General features: G+C 37.7%; 1 protein-coding gene across 4 annotated transcripts in view; it reads left to right on the top strand.

Moving 5' to 3' along the window:
• The window catches only part of ROBO1 (roundabout guidance receptor 1), a 702,920-nt gene that overhangs the window by 535,584 nt on the left and 146,038 nt on the right, over window positions 1-21,298 (top strand). The gene's annotated exons all lie outside the window — the stretch shown is intronic.

Genomic DNA, 21,298 nt, shown 5'->3' with positions numbered 1-21,298 from the left:
CTGTGTGCTTGTGGGTTGGTTTGTTGTTTTTTTTTTCCCTTCCCCATGTCTTGGTTATAAAAGGAATGTTGCTTTGAAAGCCCAACTGTTGAACAGATTTAATGTCAGGAAAATCTGTATGAAAGACATAAAAGTTGTATAATCTTTGCCCCCAACTATGTAACAGTCAAAGAATGCAATCACAAGAAAACAAAAAACAAAAATAAATGCAGATCTATAGAGCATTTTCCTTCACTCCATACTTGAACTGTAATATCCATATTTTTGCTGAAAATACAAATGAAGATTTGTTCTGGAGCATTCAGATGCTGCTTTCTAATGGTTGCATGCCACCCCAAAATCTATTAGCATTTCAACTGAAATCTTGTCCTATAGTTACCTACTCTGTTTCATTCACAAATGGCAATGATCCAGATCTTCTGTTTGTCACAAGAACTAAAAAATAAAAATAAAAATAAAAAATTGTATATATCCATTGAAAATAATTTTTGACCTTAAGCTCTTAATACCTATCTCCTGTAAAACTAGTTGTTGGTACTTCAGAAAATTTCACTTAGCTAAACTGATTTGTTTATTATTTGTATTTTTATTTCATTCTGGTGTGAATTTATTTACCCTGTCCTAAATTACAGATTACACTCTGAATATTATTTTACTTTTGTTGTTGTTGTTGCTCTGCTAATGTCTTCAGTATCTTTTACATTTTTTTCATTCTTCTTTGAATTTTAAAGTGTTTCTTCCCATCTCCTCTGCTAACCCTCACGTTAGTCCCCAACAGTTAGCTTTGCATAGTCTAATTATCCTTAAATTCTTGGGATTTCTGTTCTGTTCTGGATGAAGATTATAAGGACCTTAAAAGAGGATAACATAGAGTCAAGATTTTTGTTGCAGGTTTGAGTGTTCCCTATACATACAGGTCAGAAAATGCAGAAGACACTTGTTGAAGATGAGAAGCCCTTTATAATAGGAGTTCTTCATAATACACACTTTATAGCCAGTGCAGCATCACACCACTCTCCACACTGATAGTTATTCTATTTTCCACATGCAGAAGAATGGTTTTCTTGCAAAATTCACAGGTATTCAGTGTGTTCACAGGTAGCTGAGACCCTAGGGTAGTTAACAGCTGAAATTCTTAGATGAATTTGTGTAAAGATAAGATAGCATTTATTCTGAGGACATTAAAATTGCACTGTGTCAGTAGATATGCTTACAACTTCTGTTAGTGAAGGTTTTCTATGCATAATGCTCTGGGTTACTGTAGTCAAGGCCAAGGAATCAAACTAGGAAGAAGTTGCTCATGTTTTATAGAAGTTCAAAGTTGAATTCTTTTGCTATGGGGAGTGTTAGAACAGACAGCTACATTGTTGTGCAGTAGCTTGATAGCATATTTCATTACCTCATTCAAAAATGATGTTCTGTATCAACCCGTGAATTCAGGAGTAAAAGGAAAATTCAGACATAAATTATAGGGGGAAAAAAGGAGAACTGAAGGAAAAGAAAAGCACTGGGTATTGCTGTATGTACAGCTGATTCTTTGTGGGAAGAGATTTTGTGAGGGAAGTCTTTTGGCTGCTCAGAGAGAATACAGTGTTGATTAGAAAGAAGTAGATGGCAGTTGATTGGAAGTGGACAGATTGAAAAAAATGTCCTCTGCAAGCTAATAGCCTCAGCCACATCTGTTGCTGCTCTTTTTTTTTTTTATTGGAAATTTTTACATGAAAACCTTGTTTGCAAGCTGGAGTTTGGAATAACTTTTCTTTACATTGGACCCTGACTTCCCTGCAAAAAAGCAATTAAAACCATATGTATTACTTTCTTGGATGCAAACTTCCCTTTGTCCCACACAGACCTGGGAGCATTAAGGGTAACATAAGAGCTGAATTATGAAAGTAGCTACAGAATAAAGTTACTTTTCCAACGCATTTTACAGAATATTTTTTTTCACCAAATGCATTTGCTTGCATGGTTTTTGCCTTATATATTTTTTTCTTTGAACAAAACAACAAAAAAGAAAAATGTGGAAATCCTGGCACCATATTTCACTGTTGGTGTTCCTGGGAGCAGTTACTGACCTTAAATGGTTTTAATGCTTTTTAAATGGCAATCCTAAACAACACGTTCTGTTATTTAACACCTACTGAGCGATTAGGCAAATGTGTACTGATTTGTGCGGCTATGAAAACCACATGACTGGAAGCCAATCATATTGATCACCTCAGCCAATTACAGTCGTACACCACATGGTGATCCCATTTTATTCACTAATACGCAGTAAAGAAGGCTGGCAGCTAATCACTGTTAAATGATGGAGGCCTCATTAGTTGCTGGTGTGATATCACTGCTGTGAGTGACAAGGCTTGTAACAGATTGAGCAATCTTCTCCAGAATACAGCTCCAAGTTACTGAGACAAGAAACAAATGTTGGCCCAATTAGTGTTTGCTTGAGAAGTAGCACTTCTCATCCAAATAACACGTTTTAGATTAAAGTTTGGACTCAGCAATATATTTTTTAAAGGAAAACTGTTGACAAGGCTACAAATATTTTGAAGGGCTATGCTGTGAGAGAATTGATCTTGAGTGGAAGTTGTTTCTCCCTGATTTTTTTTTTCGTTTGGTAACTAACATGCCTTAATACTTAAGAAGCTAAAACTAGAATATACTACAGTCTTCAGCCAAATGAAATTATCAAATTATCTAGACTTACCTAAAAATTCATGGGTTTCATTTTGTTTTAGGAGAGACACAAAACTCAATCTTCTCTAAACAGGCTTGCAAAGGAATTAAATTAGTATGCATGTGCAAACAAATTTAGTTTGGGACATGGCTAAAAGTGAAACACTGCCTGCAGCCATGGGGATTCTTTGGTCCATTGTCATTTTTGCTCTGTCTTTTCTTGTGCTGTAAGAGTCTCCATTTTATAAATCATTCTGTAGTGCTAAAATCTCTTCTTCAGCTCCTTTGGGTTAACAGTATTAGGAAAGAGCACCCTCCTCCAAAAGACCAAGCTTGTTTTCTCTCATTGAAAAGGTGTTTGTTTGTTTGTTTTACTTGTAATTCGATCCCTCTTTTCCACAATGACAACTAGCTTTGCTTCTCTCTGAGTTGACCAGCAAGAGTACTGTTAAAATTCGTGTGGCTTAACCTCTTCTCTGTGAAAATGGCCAGCGAAGCAAATATCCCAAGGCCCTTTCTGAGCCTGTATGCTCTATGCTGGTTAAAATAATGTGTTTTAGTAATGCTTGCCATAGCATGGGTGGGACAGGTGGAGGGAATCACATGATCTTAATTTAGAAATAGCATCTCTGGAAAAGCTGACATTGAAAGAGTTGTTTAAAATAGTTAAATCAGTACTTTATGCGGGGCTGCCAATACCCAAAAAAAACCAAAACAGTTTAAGGTTCTCTTTTTAACGTATTTTCTTAATGCCTTGTGTATATGGAACATATTAGGTCTACATTATCCATCATTTCTCCATTATGAAATCTCAGTTCATTAAGTCTTATCTGCAGCCTTTGAATAGAACAGTCTTCCCTTTTTTTAGTAGAAGGGCAGGTTGTTCTTTATCAGCTGTTAGACCTTGCAGATATTTCCCTTGTAGTCATGTATAAAATGGCTGATACAGTATGAATCTCAATATGGCAACCTTCAGGTGCCGGAATCCTATTTTAGATTTTACTTTAACTCCTTATCTCGTACATATCTTTCTGTGATATGATAAGTCATGGTTACAGAAATGATTGATTAATTAAAAATTATTTTACTCAGGAATAGTTACAGCATTTTAACAAGAAATGCATGAAAGGTTTGATGGGATTATGCACCATGGTGTGGTAATATACAAAAAAAAAATGAAGCTGTGTAAGGAACTGTAAAGAAACACTTGTTTAAATCTTCTTGGTGGCATTAACGTCTTCAGTGTTGAAAAGCATAACATAGCAAGTTGAACTGATGTGCCAATGCAACCTGTGCTCCAAGTTAAGAAGAACAGACTCCTTATGTTCTTGAAGTCAGGTGCGTGCTGGAGTTCCGCATTATCTCAGGGCTTCAGCAGTGATGATGTGACTGCCGTCAAATCACCAATGCTGGCAAATGTTTGGTGGCACAGGAAAATGTTAGTATGAATGTTTTTTTTTTAATTCTAAAGTGATATGGAAGAATTGCTTTCAGGAATTTGGTTCTGCATCAAGGGTCTTTCTGTAACACCAGCATGCAAAATTATTATATGTTAATACTGCTGAATTGGTAAGTCTAGATCGGTTGTCTTTCCAGCAAATAAATTTCCTTTTCTGACTCCCTTAAAGATTCTTTTTACTCTAGGTTATGTATCCTCACTAACAGCATGGGTTTAATACAGGGGTTCCTACCTTCCTTACATGTCATTGTGGTTGAGTAGATGCAAAGCAGAGGAATGAGACAAGGATTAGACTGTCTTGTTGTGCTCATTAGGATCCAGTTCAGTGTAAATAGCTGCACTGACTTTGGATTTAAAAAAAAAAAAAAAAAAAAAGGAGAGAAAGAGAGTGCAAGTTAGTGATTTTTTTGTTTGTTTCATTTCGGTAGATCCAAGAAAAGTTCCCATTCTTCAAGCAGTTGATGCCATATTTTCTTACCAAGCTGCAGCCATTTTCTCAGTGGGTGGGATTGCCTGAGCCATGTAAGCAGGCACCTCCATCTGAAAACTTGCTGGAGAAGTGGTTGGAAGCTGCCCACACTTGGAGCTCTGTCAGAGAGGAGGAACTGGCCTCCAAGGAATCCTGATTTCCTGACACCAGGGAGCAAAGCTGCTGCTGACCTCTAGAAATAATTTTAAACCTTTGACTTATGTAAGATGCTAAGCAGAGTACTGCTAGCTAAAATAAGAGGAAGATGAAGGCAGCTGCTGTGCTGAGACTTGCACCACAGACTGACTCATTCCTGGAAAGGAACTATGAAAAGACTGATGCCAGCATCAGCTCAGAAACCAGAATAGCATGCAAAAGACAGGAGTTGTGAGAATGCTTATGAGCGTAAGGTTTTTGGAACTTGATCCAAAAAGCACAGCAAAGAAATCTAGAGGACTGCAGAAGGCAAGCTAGCCCAGAGATGTCTGAGCTGTCCTTAGAAAAAAGGATCAGGAACCACAACCATTGGGAAGGCTTCCAGGAGGGAAAAGAATTGTGCCAAAAGCCTGAAAGATTTTTTTCCAGTGAACTAACCAGCCAGGCACTGGCAAGCTGATCCAGGATGTGCCAGATCCTGAGGCAGATGCAAAATGAAAATCAGTTATATGTACTTTATTTTAAGGATTCATTGAGGAAACAGAACTTTTTTTTTTTTTCATTTTAGGTTTTAGTTTGTTTTTGCTTTTTTTAAACTGGAAAGAAGTAGAGTCGTTACTTCTTATTTAGAAAGGGTCTGAGTTAACATTTTGATTCGTAAGAACATTCATGTGTAAGTTTTGCTGCAGAGAAACGTGTAGTATGAAAATTTCTAATGTTTTCTATATGTATGAACACGCAATAATGAAAACAACAAAAAATTGGAAGCAATTTTGTTCTTCTTTAGAATAAATTATAGAAAGTGTTTCAAAAGTTTTCAAAGGGATAGATAACTGTCTTGCCAAACTAATTGGGTACTCTTGGCATTACGATCTAGCTTTGTGTTTTCTGTTATGTGCATTTGTAGATCAGTTTGTATACTGCAGTATGGAGACTGCTTTTTGTTGATCTGACACCAGTCTCAAACTAGAGGTCACACCCTGATTCTGAACAGTCCAAAATCCATCTGGGATGCCAAATGCCACCAGATAATATTTACATATTTTTGTAATGTTTAAAAAAAAAAAAAAAAACACTTAGAAATGTTTGGTGACTGTCAGGCTACGTTAACCTTATTTTTATTTTAAGACAAAATTATAGACGCAATCCACATTTATTCTAGCACATTAAAAGTATAGGTGTGTGATTCCAAAATTAGAATTGAAATTAGAAAAGAAAAATGAATACTTAACAAGACATACTAAGGACATAATTCTAATCCTAAAAACTAAATGAGATGGGGTACTAGTTAAATTTCTCAACAGGGAGCACTGATAGCATCATTTGAGCGCACATGCTGGGGACCAGCTTCTTAGAACAACCTCTTTCCTTGATTTCTGGCTTCTGGTTATGTTCCTGATACATCAGATAAACACTAAGAGCAAATTAGCCTTCAAAATTAATCTGCACACTCTACTTCTGTCTCTGCAAATTTGGTGACATGATTAAATATGTTCTGTATGTTATTGAAGATGCAACTGAAGTGTTATCTGAGTTGTCCTGAAATTAGTTGATTTTGATAATTACATTTCCCATCTTCATTTTCTGGTTTCAGTTGAATTTGCCTTTCTTTCCTCTTCCTAAGTAAAGTGAAGATAGAGCGCTTAACTAGGGTGTGGTCTTCCTTTTACCAGGCAAAGCACTTTGGTTGTCATCTCAGTTGAAGTGCTATAAACCTCATATATTACTGGAAACATTTTATTCTGCAAACTCATGATAAGCCTTCACTCTTCATTGTGCCCCCAGCATTTGGGGAAGATCTAGCTTGACAGAATAGGAAAAACTGGTAAGAATGAGAACAGTGGTTCAAACATACATGAACATAGACGTGATGCAGTTGCACTTAGTTCAGGAGGCCCTTTTTCAACAGCTGCTTCAGCAGTTCATACAAATGAGAAAAAATACCTTATGTTCTACCAAATACAAATTGTACCAGCAAAAACACGTGGCCCATTTTTCTCTTGAAAAGAGCTGAGCAGGGCTACAAAACTTAAGAGCAGTAAGCAGAAAATGTTTCAGTTTAGATTTAGTAATCTAGGTTATAACATCTATGCTGGTAATCACCAGGTTTGTACTACACTTATGATGTTTGTTTTTTGAATGCTTTGCAGTTGTAATATTCTAATATATTTTTGCTTAACTGTAAATTTTGAGATTTTTTATTTTCAGTTTATTGTCTGAGGATGCCAGTGCCCTCAATATCGGATGCATGTAGCTCTTCATCTCTTAATTTTTACCCAGATCTCCTTGGGAGGGGTGATTAAGTGTTTTTTAATTAATTCTTACTCCATTCAAAAAAAAAGAGCCTAACTGCTAGATTGGGGAAAACAGCTTGTAAGCGAGGTAGTTGTTAAAATGTTGATTGTTTCATTTTTATTTTTTTTTAATTGTTACTATTTCTATATCCAGTATTCCTGCTGAGGGTTTTGATTTTAAGCGTTTTTCATGAATGTCTAAGAATTTGGTCAGCATGCTGCAAAATGAAGCCCTTGTTAAGAGTATTTCAAAATGTACCAGCATTTTTAAATGTTTTACTGCATTTGCCATAGAAGCTGTTAAGATAACCCTTTCTTACCTCTGGAATTAGTATAAAACTGGTAAGTAATGCCCTTTAGCTGAAATGTTCAAATTATGCTAGTTCCATACTTTTCTTGAGGAATACTGAGGAGGAAATGTAGCTCCTGTGACCCACTGGAGACAAATTATGTTGAGCCATGTATAAACTAATATTTGAAATAGATTCTTCAATACAAAATGTCTTTTTTTTTGGGGGGGGGGGGGGGGCTGGGGTGTGTGTGTGTGTGTTAATTATGGCCCTAGCTTTAAGGTCTTGAACTTTCTGCAGGAAATGAAAGAAGAAACGTAGGGTAGGAAAAGTAGGTATGCTACAACCTTCTCCGGACTAAACATCGCCTGCAGAGTGGAGAAGAAGATGGGCCTGGATTCTGTTGTCCCTCAGGATCCCTCACAGTACTATGCTTTTATTTTACTAGGATGACACATGCCCATTATAATTTCCAGATGGCTTTTGAAGTTGGATGTAACAAAGTGTTAGCTAAATGGCTCTCATATTGGTCTAAGAGACACCAAACTTGTACATGTTGTCAGAGGCAGCAAAGCTCATCTCTCTAGTTTAGAGTATAGGGCTATTTTGTGGTGATACTTGTTTCCAAATGTCTCTGGGTTCTAATTCATTTTGTTGCATTGGCTGTCCTACATATTATGTCAGTGATAGATTTTGAAATTGCCTGAATATATTCATATATAGCATGAAAACAGAAGAACACAGTATTTATACAAGTAGAACTAGAGAAAGGAGAGGTATGAGCTCACCCAGAGAAATTATATCAGTGTACTCAGAGAAAGAAATCTTGACTGTACTGAAGTCAGAGATAAAGCTAACATTGACTTCAATGGGTAAGAATTTGACCCAGAGAAAATAAGAAACATACCTTATATAAACTGAAGTCAAGATGCATGTCCTCTGCCCCACAGAAAGAGGATATTTAAAATATTTATGTAAATATTTCAAAGGCTTGCCAGTTCAGCTTTGTAAAAGGAACCTGTATGTGTGTTGACCTTATGTTTGTTTGTTTCACAGAAAACTCATGCAGCTGTTTTTCATAACTGTGTTCACATCTGCTGTTGCTATGTCATTTTTAGCCTGGTTTCCGAAGGAAATGAGGTTTATGTGATTACAGTATGTGTGCCTGGGTGTGCATGCACACGTGCATCTACAACCATGTCAGTGTTTCCTACAACTACTTTTTAACTCACTGGCCGATTTCAGGCAAATCTGATGGGGTGAAGAAGGGCCCAGTTTCTCGGATACTGTTCTAAAAATTTCCTGACATATAGGCAGCTACATAACAAAGCCAGAGAATGAGAGACCATGGATGAAGTATTACGAGACACCAGAGAACAGAGCTGTTGTAAATGACCTAACTAGTGAAAAAGACTGAATTTAAGTTGCTACCTTCTTTGGTACTAGAGTAACTGGTTATGAGATGCAAATCCACAAGAAATCAGGGTTCATTAATTTTGCTGTTCATAAAATTATGTTTATGTTCTGTGAATTGAGTTTTTGTTTGAAAAAGAGCTTGTCATTTTTCAGTAGCAGTAACTATAGACTATTTTATATGAGAGGAAATTTTAGCTTTGGGAGAGGAACAAAGCATGAAGGGGTGGTAGTAGTTTTTATTGGCATGAGCTTTTGATGGTATTGTGTGTGGAAGCCATAAGTTACTTCTGCAGTTCATCCAAAGGAAAGAGAAATTAAAACTTCATGTTATTCCAAAACACCATGAATTCTTTATGTACCACATAACTTGCATGGAAGAAAAATCTAGCTTCATAGAACTCCCTTGAATTACTTCTCAGTGGCATTGATATTATTCCTCATCTCTTTTTTTTTTTTTTCTTTGACTGAGTTCCCCTCATATAACAAATCCACCTGTGTGGAACTAGAAAAGAAAGGAGATTTTTTTAAGCAAAAAAAATGTAGAAACCTTTAAAAATTGCCTAATGTTGCTTTTCCATAATTTTTCTGTTGAAAAAATTTGATGGCTGTATTATAGAGATACGTGTTCGTCTGAGTGTATCCCGTATATATATGCAGAGAGAGAGAGAAACAGAGTAGAACCAGGTTCTCTCTTATTGGAAAGGGAATTAGTAGCTCACTAATTGCTAGAAAGCCTCTGTTTCCAGCCCTAATGGGCTGTGAAATATTATGCTTTAAACCTGTCACTGTTCCAGGACTGAATATTGCTTGTCCTGTGCCTTAGGGAAGTGTAATTTGGAGTGTGTGTATGGGGGTATTTGAGGGATAAAGAGGTAAATGGAAATTCCACAATGGAGATGAAGAAAGGAAATATTTCCTGGTGAAGGGCAGGGAGGAGAATTTTAATTTTAATTTTTATTTTTATTTTTTAGAAGTGATTGAAGATGTTCAAATGTTTGAACGTTAGAACAGCCTTAGGGAAAATGGATTAGTGGGCACAGAAGTATAGAACAGGTGAGTGGTGAACAGTGCATGAGGAATTAAACTTACTGAACAGTTACAGGCTATGTTACATGGTTCTTTGAATATTAAATGAATTTGCAATATATTTGTCTTTAAAACAATAAAAATAAATACAGACCCTTTGGAGCAGAGGTGATGCCTTAGCTTATTTTTATTTTAGGCATACTTTGTCTAGGACATTATTAATTTTACTAAGCAAAATGTCTTTTTTTTTTTTTTGATTGAAGTTATGAATGTAGCCCCACCCCAACAAGAATGTTTTTCTCTTGGTAACAGCTATAATATATAGAGAGAGACTGTTTCTGTGTGTACACACAAAAGTTTCTGAAGGGGGTTTCACGCATGTACTATGATGTAGAAATATCCTTTTGAAAACTGAGGAAAAAAGTCATTTTAAGATATGCCGTTGTTTAGCTGGAATGCCTTATGATGCATGATCAAAATAACTGCAATCTATCTTTCAAATGTAGTTCAACTAATAGGAAAGAGAATATTAGCAGACCTGCATCTCTCATTTATCTGAACATCAGCAACTGGACACTTCATTTGATATCCTGACATTTCTTTGTTTTTATATATTTGGCTTGTATATATCCAGAAAGACACAATGCAGTTTCTTTGAACTCTGTTGCTGAACATCTGTAAAAGTTTACTTAGCACATGGTAGCAATTTTGAGCTGTGTGTATGGCAAAGACGTGTGTATGTCTCTGTACAGAAGTTAAACCGGTGAATCTACCACGTTTGTCTGAAACATTTTATTTATCCAGCCTTTTTTTAAATAGTATATCAAATTAAAAGTCTTACATTGAAAAGGGTTTTTATGTGTAAGCATACTTTTGAATGTAATGCCCAATAAAGCTAAAGCTACTGTAGCTATAGAGTTAACTTAGCTCTAGTATTTTGGATGAAGGTTTACATATGCATATGTGTATTGTTCACCATTGATTCACCGAGAATGTAATTACTTTCGTAAATGTGAACTCCAAACACACAGTTTCCAGCATAAATGAGAATGTTTGGATTGCTAGCACTGGAGAATCTAAATTTTCCTCCAAAATGATATTTTGTAGTTTTTTTGTTTTAATATGGACCGGTCATTATCCTTATTCCTCTAAGGATCTAATGACAGACACTTTTAATGAAAACATGCAGATACTCTCTTAAAATCTGTTTCTGTTGCTGGAATAATAAAAGTGCCTTTTGCTAGTGACAAATGTACACTTTGGAATTCAGTTCCTGTTTTGGGGAACTTCACATAAAAATCCTTAGGCTCTGAGCAGATACAAGGAACTTTTTATATGGTGGTCTGTAGATTCAAGACCATTTTTCCTTCACATTCACTTCTATTTATTTTAAAATATAGGAAATAAAATAATTTGTGTGGTACTCTGGTATGTAGTGTAGAAGACTGTCAGCTGTGCTGCAGCTGAGTTCCTTGTTGGACCACATGTTAGCAGCCTACAGTTGCTGCTTGGGGACTGCTTCCATTTACAGACCAGTAGGAGCTGCTGGAAATAACTTGGATGTGGAGAAGGAGGCCTGCAAAAGCAGCTTGTAAAAGCAGACACTGAGGTGGCCAAGGGCAAGGTCAGAGGGTAGAGCACTGGCAGAGAACAGGGATGAAAATCCTCTGATCAGAGGCTGGATTTCATGTTTGGTGGTATATAGTCATTTGGTCCAGGCTGAAGCTTCAGCTTTGAATGTTGTGCCTTTTGAATTGTTGATTAAAGCATTAGCAAATCAATCTACCCTCTTCAAAGCTAGTATTTATTGCCACTCATCTGGCATTTATATAGAAGTGAAGTTTTGGACTTTGACATGCCTTACAAATTCATAACCCATTTTGATTGTAACTGGTGCTAATTCCTAACTGCATAGCTAATGGTGAAACAGCGCTAAAATGTTTGGTGCTTACAGAAAGTTGCTTACATTTTAATGGCAGGTCCATGAATGAATGTGGAGTGTGCTGTTACATATCTATTAATGTTTACAGAAATAGCTGTATTTTGCAATAATCCATTATTTCACATTCCATGTTAGAAAATCTGCAAGGACTTTACTGAAAGAGATTTGCCTTTTTATTTTCATCAAAAAATACTGTGCTTAAACTGAGTGTAAAATGCAACACTTCTTGTACTTCTTCCCTGTGGGGGAAAATACAGTGCAGATCCTTGATATTGATGTTCTGAGAGTCCAGTATTTGCATTAGGAAATACTTCATATCTCCTAATGGGAATAATTAAACTGGATTCCTGTGGTGTGAATAGATGCCATAGCTTTTATTGCACTCCATTTTTTCATGTGTAATTGAACAGCTTTGTAGTAAGAGAACAAAGGTTTGATGTGTGCAAGTTTATCTGCATACTAGGTTTCAATTAGAGCAAACACCAATTCCTTCTGCTTTTTCCAGGGTGTCTGAAGCCTGTTTACAAGGAAAGTGCTAATTTACTTCCCCAGCGCTACACTGATATTGAGTTCTTTTTCATTTTTAAGCAGCTTCAGATACTAGATGTCTGAGAAACACCCAGGTAACAAAAGCTGCAGTTAAAAAGAACTTTGGGAGTATCTCACAATGTACTTAGGAAAAAAAAAAAAAATCAGAGCAGGTAGCGTTTGCTTTTTGATGACCATTCAAGTTAATATACAGCACAGCTGAAAATCTCCAGGGAGCAAATGAGCAAAGTGTCATCCTTTGGACAAAGCAGTTCAGCAGATGTGCTGTTACTTATAAAGAGATATTATTATTATATTAGTCTGCAAATTTTTTTGATGTCTCTGAAATAACCTTTGAAGATCTCCAGCTCACCGTGCAGTGATATGGTCTGTAGCACTATCTGTTCCAAGCAGTCTTGTGTTCCCAGTCATCTGCTGCTGAGGCTTCTTATTACCAAAAAAAGGTGGGATTTTTATTTTGTTTTGTGTTGAGGAAACCTTATGTCATTGGAGGGTGCAATTTCTGTCAGTGAACCTTTGGAATATTGTTTTTTGAAGAGTTTATCTGCCTTCATTCTGATTTTACTCTTTAAAAGTTTTACAACTTTAGGCATAATTTATCACAGCATTGTGACACTGTGTGTAACGCAGTATGTGGCTTTTCTTTTTTTCTTTGAAGACAACCAAGCCATGGAGAAAATTATCGGAGGCCAATGGCTGTAAAATTTTTCACCAAAAACAAGTTAAAGGCAGCACAGATGTAAGCATCCATGAAAAAATCACGTCATGGCTAGTTACAGTAACTGGACTTGAGCAGTGCAGCTCTGCATTTAGGTGTGCAGAAAGGTCCTGTAGATGTCTTCCAGGTCTTGTTGGCACAGATAAGTACCAGCACCCTTCCTTACACAGGCAGCATCCCTCAGCACATCTCTGTGTCAAGGTGTAGGGCAGGTGGCCTCCTGGGTTGGTAGGCATGGACGGGACGGGCCTCACCACCCAGGGCCCATCCCACCACCCCAGGGAAGGAGCAGAGTGGGCTAGGGGGCAGCCAGCAGCAGCCCCAGACATCAGGCACCTCCTGTGGGCCAGGGTGTGTGAGCTCAGCTCAGCAGGCCCCTGGCCAGGCAGGGCTGCAATATGGCAGGACTGTAGCTCAGGCAGGGGCCGAGCAGGGAGCCTGAGAGGAGGGGCAGGGGTAGGCCCTGGCCTCTGTGCTGCCAGGGGCCTTTCCCCACGGCTGCCCTTGGCTGAACCGACTCAGAGCCGGCCCTGAGGCCCTCAGAGCTGGCCCTGAGGCCCCACTGGCAAACTCTGATGGGGGCACGCACACTGGGTCCCCAGAGCATCCTCTGAGCACGTTTAGCTGTGCTTACCATGTTCTGAATCAAGCAGGGATAGTAACTAGAAAAAAGTTGTCCAGGGAGCAATAAATTAGAACTTTAGCCAAGTTACATTAGTGATGAAAGGTACATCCAAAAAGACTGGCTTTTTCCTTCTTACAGCTGTAATCACGTCAAGGGATCAGCACAAGGGCACAGGACATATTACATTTTGTTCATTATCTGAGTCATAAGTGGGTTTCCTTGAAAATAGAGAAATAGAAAAAGTCTCACTATATAAAAGCAGGAAAACTTTTAAAAGCATGGTATATCATGTTTATGTTCTTGTTACATTAGGCTTACTTGCCCTATTTTGATTTTATGAGACTGATAGCACTGGTGGCATTACAGCATTTCTGCTGGTTGAAGCAATTAGATGTGCAAAATACCCTGACTGTTTCAGTGATTTTTGTGCAGTTTTCATAAAGAATAGAGACAGAGTTTTTATTCAAGCATTCCAGGCATAGCTTTTGAAGGCTTTTGAGAGAGCTCACTGTTTCTATTTTGCTTGGAAACTGAGGCACAGAGGGGTGGCATGGTCTGTCAGGGTGTCAAAAAAGATGAGTCAAAACAGCCAGATATTCTGACTCCCAGTCCAGTGCCTGTTTGAGTGGACCCCATTGCCACCCCAGAACTGCTACACAGGAAACTGGAGATGAAATCCTTTGTTTGATGTGGAGCACTTCAAGCCCTGGGGGACTTGAACACTAATCCTTTGTGTGACAACACTCAAATATCAAGCTTACAGATACTAGGGTGATGAGTATAAGTGTTTGGGTAGATAAAAAATAAAATAAACTGTTAAAATGGCTCCATTTTTAACTCTCAAACAAAAATCTCAACAAGACATTACCAGTGCTAAGAACAGCTCTGAAAGAATGTCAAGATAATGTTACTATCAACATGAATGTCTGTGGTGATTCTTAAAAAAAAATAATAGGCTGAGAAACAATTTTTATTCGTTCAAGCCCCTGGGGACACACTGACTAGTGATGACTTGTCTAGCTCAGCTCTGTGTGGTCTAATTCATTTTATTTGCCAAGATCAGTCAACACTCAATAGAAGTAAACTTCAGCACTTAGTTCGGATTCAGTAAATAGGTTTATTAGTTTAGGTGAAATAGTCTTAAGTCCTTAGCCTCACCCAGATGACACAGTTATCTGGGTGTAACAAGGAGAGAGACTATTCATAAATCCTTTTATTCTATTTAGTGTCACTGAAATGGATTTCAGTTTTATAAATAACCTGCTTGGCTCTCCTGGCATGGAGATTCTGCTATTACAGATACAAGCTTCACTCATTTTATATAGGTGTAAGTTTATTTTTAGTTCTGAAAGTTATCCAATCACATGACTACCACTCTTAGTATAAAGCTAAAAGTAGACTGGAGTCTGAGGTTATTATTATTTATTTCCCACTTAAATTAATAAAAACAAGTTAATTTGTAGAATAGAGATGATCTATTAGTGATGGCAAAGTACTTCAACATGATGCTCTATTGATTATGTAAAGACACGTTACACCTATTGTACATGTGAATGCATTTGTACTTGAGCTACCAGTCTATGTCAGGAAGCAGCTTTTAACCACTTCAAAATCATAATAGGCTAACACTAAAGAAAGCAAAAAGGAGAGCAATTGTCTTTTTTTTTTTTTTTTGTGGAAGTGGTTTCATATAATGTTACAACATTGATACTAGCCACCATATATAAAATCATAAATAGTCATTCAGTGCATTAAATGAGGAATGAATTTTCATCTAAAATTTTGAATTTGCTTTATTGACATAAATTTGGTGATAGGCATTATTTTTCCATTTGTTCTTCTCTTCCCCATTCTTTTTTCAGACAAGCATTAAACAGTGTCTTGTGATCAATGAACTCCTAACAGTCTTACACAATTGCAGTCACATCCATAGAAGGAGTCATGGTGGTTAGCTGAAAAATGTTTGCAGGTAAATTAAATAAGAGGTGTACATGAGTCTTTCTAAGTTATTGCGGAAAAAACAACAGGAACAACAACAACAGCAAAAATCTCAGTATGCTTGGGAGCAGGTTTGTGTGTTAGTGCCATTAGAGCTTTTATGACCCTAAGGCCTTCTCTGAAATAGGAAGAACAAAACACTACTGTTGGGATCTAGGGAGGTATCAGGGCTTTCAGTGGATTGACTGCTATTTCGGAACTGCTGCTGAAGAGAGGTGTCCTGAAGGGAAGTTTGGGGGATGAGTGATTACTGGGACAATTTCCTATATTCTTGTGCCGAGTGCCCATCATCTGAGCACAGCAAAACTGTTGGACAATCCCTGCAGTTCAGCGGAGAGTCTCATGACATGCAGCCTTTTATTTATTTATTTATTTATTTTAAGATCTAGATCTTTTTTATAAAGCAGTTGCATGAGAATTTCTGTAAACATTCTGGATTTCTTTGGCACTGGGTTTGTAATTCAGTAGCCCCTGTGGATAACAAGAGAGGTTAGAAGACAAGGAGACAGTGCAGGTACCTCAGACAACAGGAGTGCAAACAACAGGGAGCATGTGCATACATATTTTCATGTGTATGTATAAATATGTGCTGTGAGTGTAAGCATGTGGAACTGTTGTTTCTTAGTCTGGGGATTTTGTATGTAGAAAAGGGATGTAAGGCAGTAAGAAAGATTTCTTCGATTCATCTTCTGAATTGAATCACATTGATCAAGGTGCAGGTTCTGAGCAGGTTATGAGTTACGGTGTCATTGAAAGTGATCATTATTTTGGCTTTATGAAAACATGGAAACCTATGAAAGAATGCAATGTTTGTGTGTAATTCTGTTCCATAAATATATGGAACTGCTGTCCTCCTTTCTTCCTGTGATCTCTTGCAGCTGTTCCTGAACTTTAGCTACCTGACTTAAATTTGAGTTAACATAATTACTTATAATTTTAAAGTAGAACAGTAATTAGAGTTCACTTAATATCAACAGAGCTGCAAGGAGCTTTTAAGGAATGTGAATTTAATTCAAGCATACATAAAATGGTATCCTAGACTCAGATATGATGACAGCCTCATTATCCAATAACAATCAGTGACGTAAAGTCCTAATATATTTTGCCCCAGAAATCTGACAGCCATTTACTCTGCAGGATTTGATGGTATGAGAGCAAATGAAAAGATGAGATTCCAATTATGGTACTTTCCACTTAAATCAGCATCTTTTATTAACCTTATGCTCCCATTAGAACAGGTGAATGGAAATTATCAGATCCATATCACATAAATAATTACAGTGCCTTTTGTGTTAAAAACAGACAATAGAAAACCTCTCTTGTACAGTTTCAGTGTGATTTAAATCTATTTAATGACTGGTTTATAGGCTTTCATTTCAGAATTAAATGTGAGTATAACAAACACAGCGAGGCATCTTGTTAATACCTTTTCAGGTCAGCACATTGCTTCTATGGCCAAGGAAAATGTGCCTGTCTTTGTGGCAAGAATATGACTTTAGGTACAGAAAGCTATGAATAAGTTGAATTTCTTTACATATGTATGTGGACTTTGGAAATATGAAGAGGATGGAAGGATTTTCATTAATGTAGAGCTATTTTAGTTTCTGAAGGGCTCAGTGATCTAAATTCACTCAGTATTTCTCTCCGTTTAGATTTAGGTCATGGTTTACATCTGTTTGAGGTTTTCCCGTAGCCTTCATATTTCTAACGTTTTATGACCTTTAGCTGTGTAGTAAACCATGCATTTCTGCAGCGTAGAAATTGGGACTAGAGAATGGCAAGGCACGTTTACACTGCAGAGGCAACCACCATGCTTCTGTTCCCAAATCCCCACACTCTGATGTGCAGGTTTGTTAACTCAGTCGCAGTTTGAAACTTGGGTTTTCGTGGCTGTGCCGATTTCAGACCTGCATGAGATCCTCTCATCAACTGTGCTGCGCCGTGTGGATGTGGTAACTTGATTGTAGCTTTGCAGTCTGCAGGAGGCAGATACATGGAGTGGTCCAAGCACTCTATTCTTGTAGAGCAATTATTTGGAAGTGTAGGGGATGACAGAGGCTTTCTAGTCATCAACTAAGGCTGCAGGTGTTAGGCTGTTACACAGGAATGGAATGGTGGTTCTGGCTCATTGTCACTTGTTGATACGAGAGAAGGTCAGTGTCTTGGGAACCTGCCTTGTATGAGTGATCCTTGACAGGCTGGTTTTGAGAGAAATGTAGCCCAACGTATGTCATGTTTCCATCTCAGTTGCGTGTAAAGCTGAACCAAACCTAGCCTGTAGTTACAGGTATGTGCTCTGCAAAGGAAACGAGGGAACGGAGTCCTCCAGATAGGTAACACTATGAAATGCTGAAAAAAGGGATTTACTCTTAGCATCTACAGCCATGTATTTTTTTATTGTTAAGTATTAGACATTTTTGATTCCTGTATTCTAAATAAGGATAAATAAAACACATACTTGAAGTTGGTAGGAAGTACTGTTTCAACCCTGTTCATGGTTAGAGGTTATACAGGAATATCCACGGATAACTGCTTATGTTACTTAAAATAATTGCATATTCTGTTGTCTAGCAATAATCAGAAAAAGCAAGCACATCACCTGAGCTATAATACCTAGTCCCCAGTTTCAGACTAGCTTTGAGTAATTCTTCCTTCTCTACTAGCAGTTTTAGATGTAATGGAGCCCTAGAGATAGGGGTGTTATCCATGACAGATGGATATGTAGGTAGTGTCCGTGTGCAACATGAGTGCCTTTCATAACCACACCGAATGAGTATTATTTGTATCCAAGTGACTCTAACTTGGACAAAAGCCTGCTTTAAGGTGGACAGTAGTAAAGCACTGTTGCTCACGCTGCTTAGGTGCACAGTGCTTGTCTCTGGCCAGTGCCTGCCTCACGTGAAAGTGGCATGCAGCTGTTCTTCAGATGCAGATTCTTTCACCCCTCACAAGACTTTATGCATGTAAGACACATGTTAACCTTTGTCCTTCTCAAATACAAATGCCACTCCTGCCTCACAGGGGGCTGAAAGATAGGAAACACGGCACAGGGAACATCTTCTCTCATGGTTTTTCCTGGCTCCTCTGTGTGCTGGTGGAGGATTTTCAGCCCACGTGTTTCTCAGTGGAGGTAAGGGAAGGCAATTTAGTTTTTCACTGCTCATAGCATGTTCTCTCAGGTCAACGTAAGTTCTGCTTCAAGCCCTCCTTTTCCAATATAATTAAGCTACTCGTTTTGATAGCAACCACTGCTGTCCCTTATACAAAGGGATTCTGTAGTGTTCTAGCTTCAAATAGCTTCTCTTCTAAGCTCTCCCTCCCATTTTCCTGGTTCTATGTCCTCTTTCCTTGTTGTCTCTCCCTGTAAGACAGAACAGTCGTGGTCATTCTGTAGTGAGCTCAGTGTCCTAAGTGATGACTGGTGTCAATACACATCAATGAAAACTAATTACTAGTGCTTGTTTTGCTTTGTGTTTGAGAATAAGCAGCACCCTTTCGGCTGTAAGCTAGAAGGTAACCTAGGTTCTTAGGTTAAGAACCTCAGCTAACAGCAATAATGCTCAGTGGTACTTTTTGGGTACAATGTAAAATGATTAATTGTAAGAACAAAAAATCTCACACCTCAATAAATCTCTCTGAACTTACAATGGAGAACAGCTCCCAAAAGAATACAGAACAGGGCTTATCAGTGGGGTGAGAAGAACAAGGCAAAGGAAGGGTAGGGGGTTGTGAGATTTGGAAAACAGATGTTGTCAGATGCCCCTTCTGTGGACATGGTTCTGAGACAGTCTTTGGTGGATACACAGGACATGACTCCTGATGACCTACCTTCATCCCCTGTAAGTGCAATTTGTGGTCACGCTGACCACATCGACTGCATTATAGCAGTATTGATGACTGAAGGCAGAACTTTTTTATCCTGTCAGCACTGAGATTGCTTGTCTTTCATCTTTGCATACAGATAAAAAAAAGGTTTTCTCCAGTGTATCCATCCTGCTTTGAAAACCTCTTCAACAACTTTAGCTTAGTAAATATCATAGTGTATATTCGTACAGTTTGCAAACATTGAACATTTGTTTTTCAAATGTTGATGTTTTATTAATACTTTTTCTGCCTTAAAACTTAACCTTTTCCTGTATATCAACAGAAGAATGTAATCTTCCGTTAGAAAAAATCTGTTGAAAATTCCCATTATATTTGTTTGTGTGTATGTGGATGTGTATAAAACAGTGCATTTTAAATAGAAGTCATTATGAAACAGGAATTCTTTGTTTTCTTTCGTTATGTTTGGTCAACTGGAAAAGAACATCTGTACCGTCATCCTCACTGCAATTTTCCACCCTAGCAATTACCCACATGAGCAAAGATCATGTGCTATTTTAGAGAGCAGGATATAATTGTGCAAGGTTTCTGTTGATCTGGGTAATTTAGTGGAAAAACTCTGATTAGACTAAGCTTGCCAAAGGGTAGTAAGGGACACATTAGATGGCCTACCTGTAGTTTAGCTTTCTTTTAGGCTAGGTACAAATTGATGTTTTTGTGTACATAAAAAGACATTAGAAAAAAAATGTATTATTCATGGATACCTTTTCTTAATGGAAGCTAAAACTTTTTTAATGATTAATGCATTCTTGCAAGTGGCAAATATGTCCAGTATTTCATATATGTCAAATATATTTTAATATTTAAAAAAAAAATTGCTTCATTTGGCAACATTCTTAAAAAAAAAAAAAAGTAGATTCAGCATTGTGAGTTGTTTTGAAAATGTATTACCCAGTTAGGAGTTGAATAAAATATTTATCTGATACGCTGGCATAAAGATGCAATATCTTTGTAGTGTAATTCTTTTTACAGAGGTTATAAAGTGAGGTCAAGCTCAAATTTCCATTCATTCATAGCCACAAAACAAGGTTACTGGAAGGTTGCCTCTTCTGAATGAATAGAGCAGCAGTTATGGTAGAGAACAATGAAAGCTGCTCTGTTGAATCTTTATTTTAAGTGTTTATTCTTTGTGTAACTGCCGAGAATTATAGCAACTGTTGAATCATATTATTTTGTGCATTGCAAGCTATGGTAAATAATCTAATCCAGGCATCATGACAGTTATTGTGAGGACTAGTACTTGGTCCTGTAGGACTAGTACAGGTAGGGCCTGATCCTTTCTGTTAGGTGCTCTGCCTTTCATTTTCCAAGGCCTTCAAGGTAAGTATTTCTGACATATCAGTTGCGAAACTTACTATTTGTGAAGCAAGAGATTCTCCCACCATCTGATCACCCACAGCTGATCTCACCAGCTGTGAATCCACTTTGAGAAAATCTTTTTGTTTGCTGTGATGCATGTGACCTTCAGCCCTTATGAACTGGTTGTGGGAATGGGCATGTCCAGGCTTCAGTTAAACTTTTAAGTGCAAGGGTCTAAAGCCCCTAAAGGGGCTGGGAAAATGAGCCAATAGAAGAGATCAAGCACAGGTACAATCAGGAATAGTTACTGGGAGCAAAAGCACAAAATAAGATCACACCACACAAACCTTTCCTTCTTCTTGCTTGGCACTCTCTGCAGGGGATTAAGGCCCATTTTACTAATTTGGACGCTTTCATCTATCCATGTGGAATTTGCTCTTCCACAGAACTCTTCTTTTCAGCTGATTCAAGCAAAAACAGTTCTCCTAAAAAGGAAGAC

The sequence above is a fragment of the Anser brachyrhynchus genome (genome assembly GCF_964034855.1).
Source record: "Anser brachyrhynchus genome assembly, chromosome: 1".
Lineage (NCBI taxonomy): Eukaryota > Metazoa > Chordata > Aves > Anseriformes > Anatidae > Anser > Anser brachyrhynchus.
Note: the sequence above shows the minus strand (reverse complement) of the source record. Positions and strands in the feature narration are given on the sequence as shown.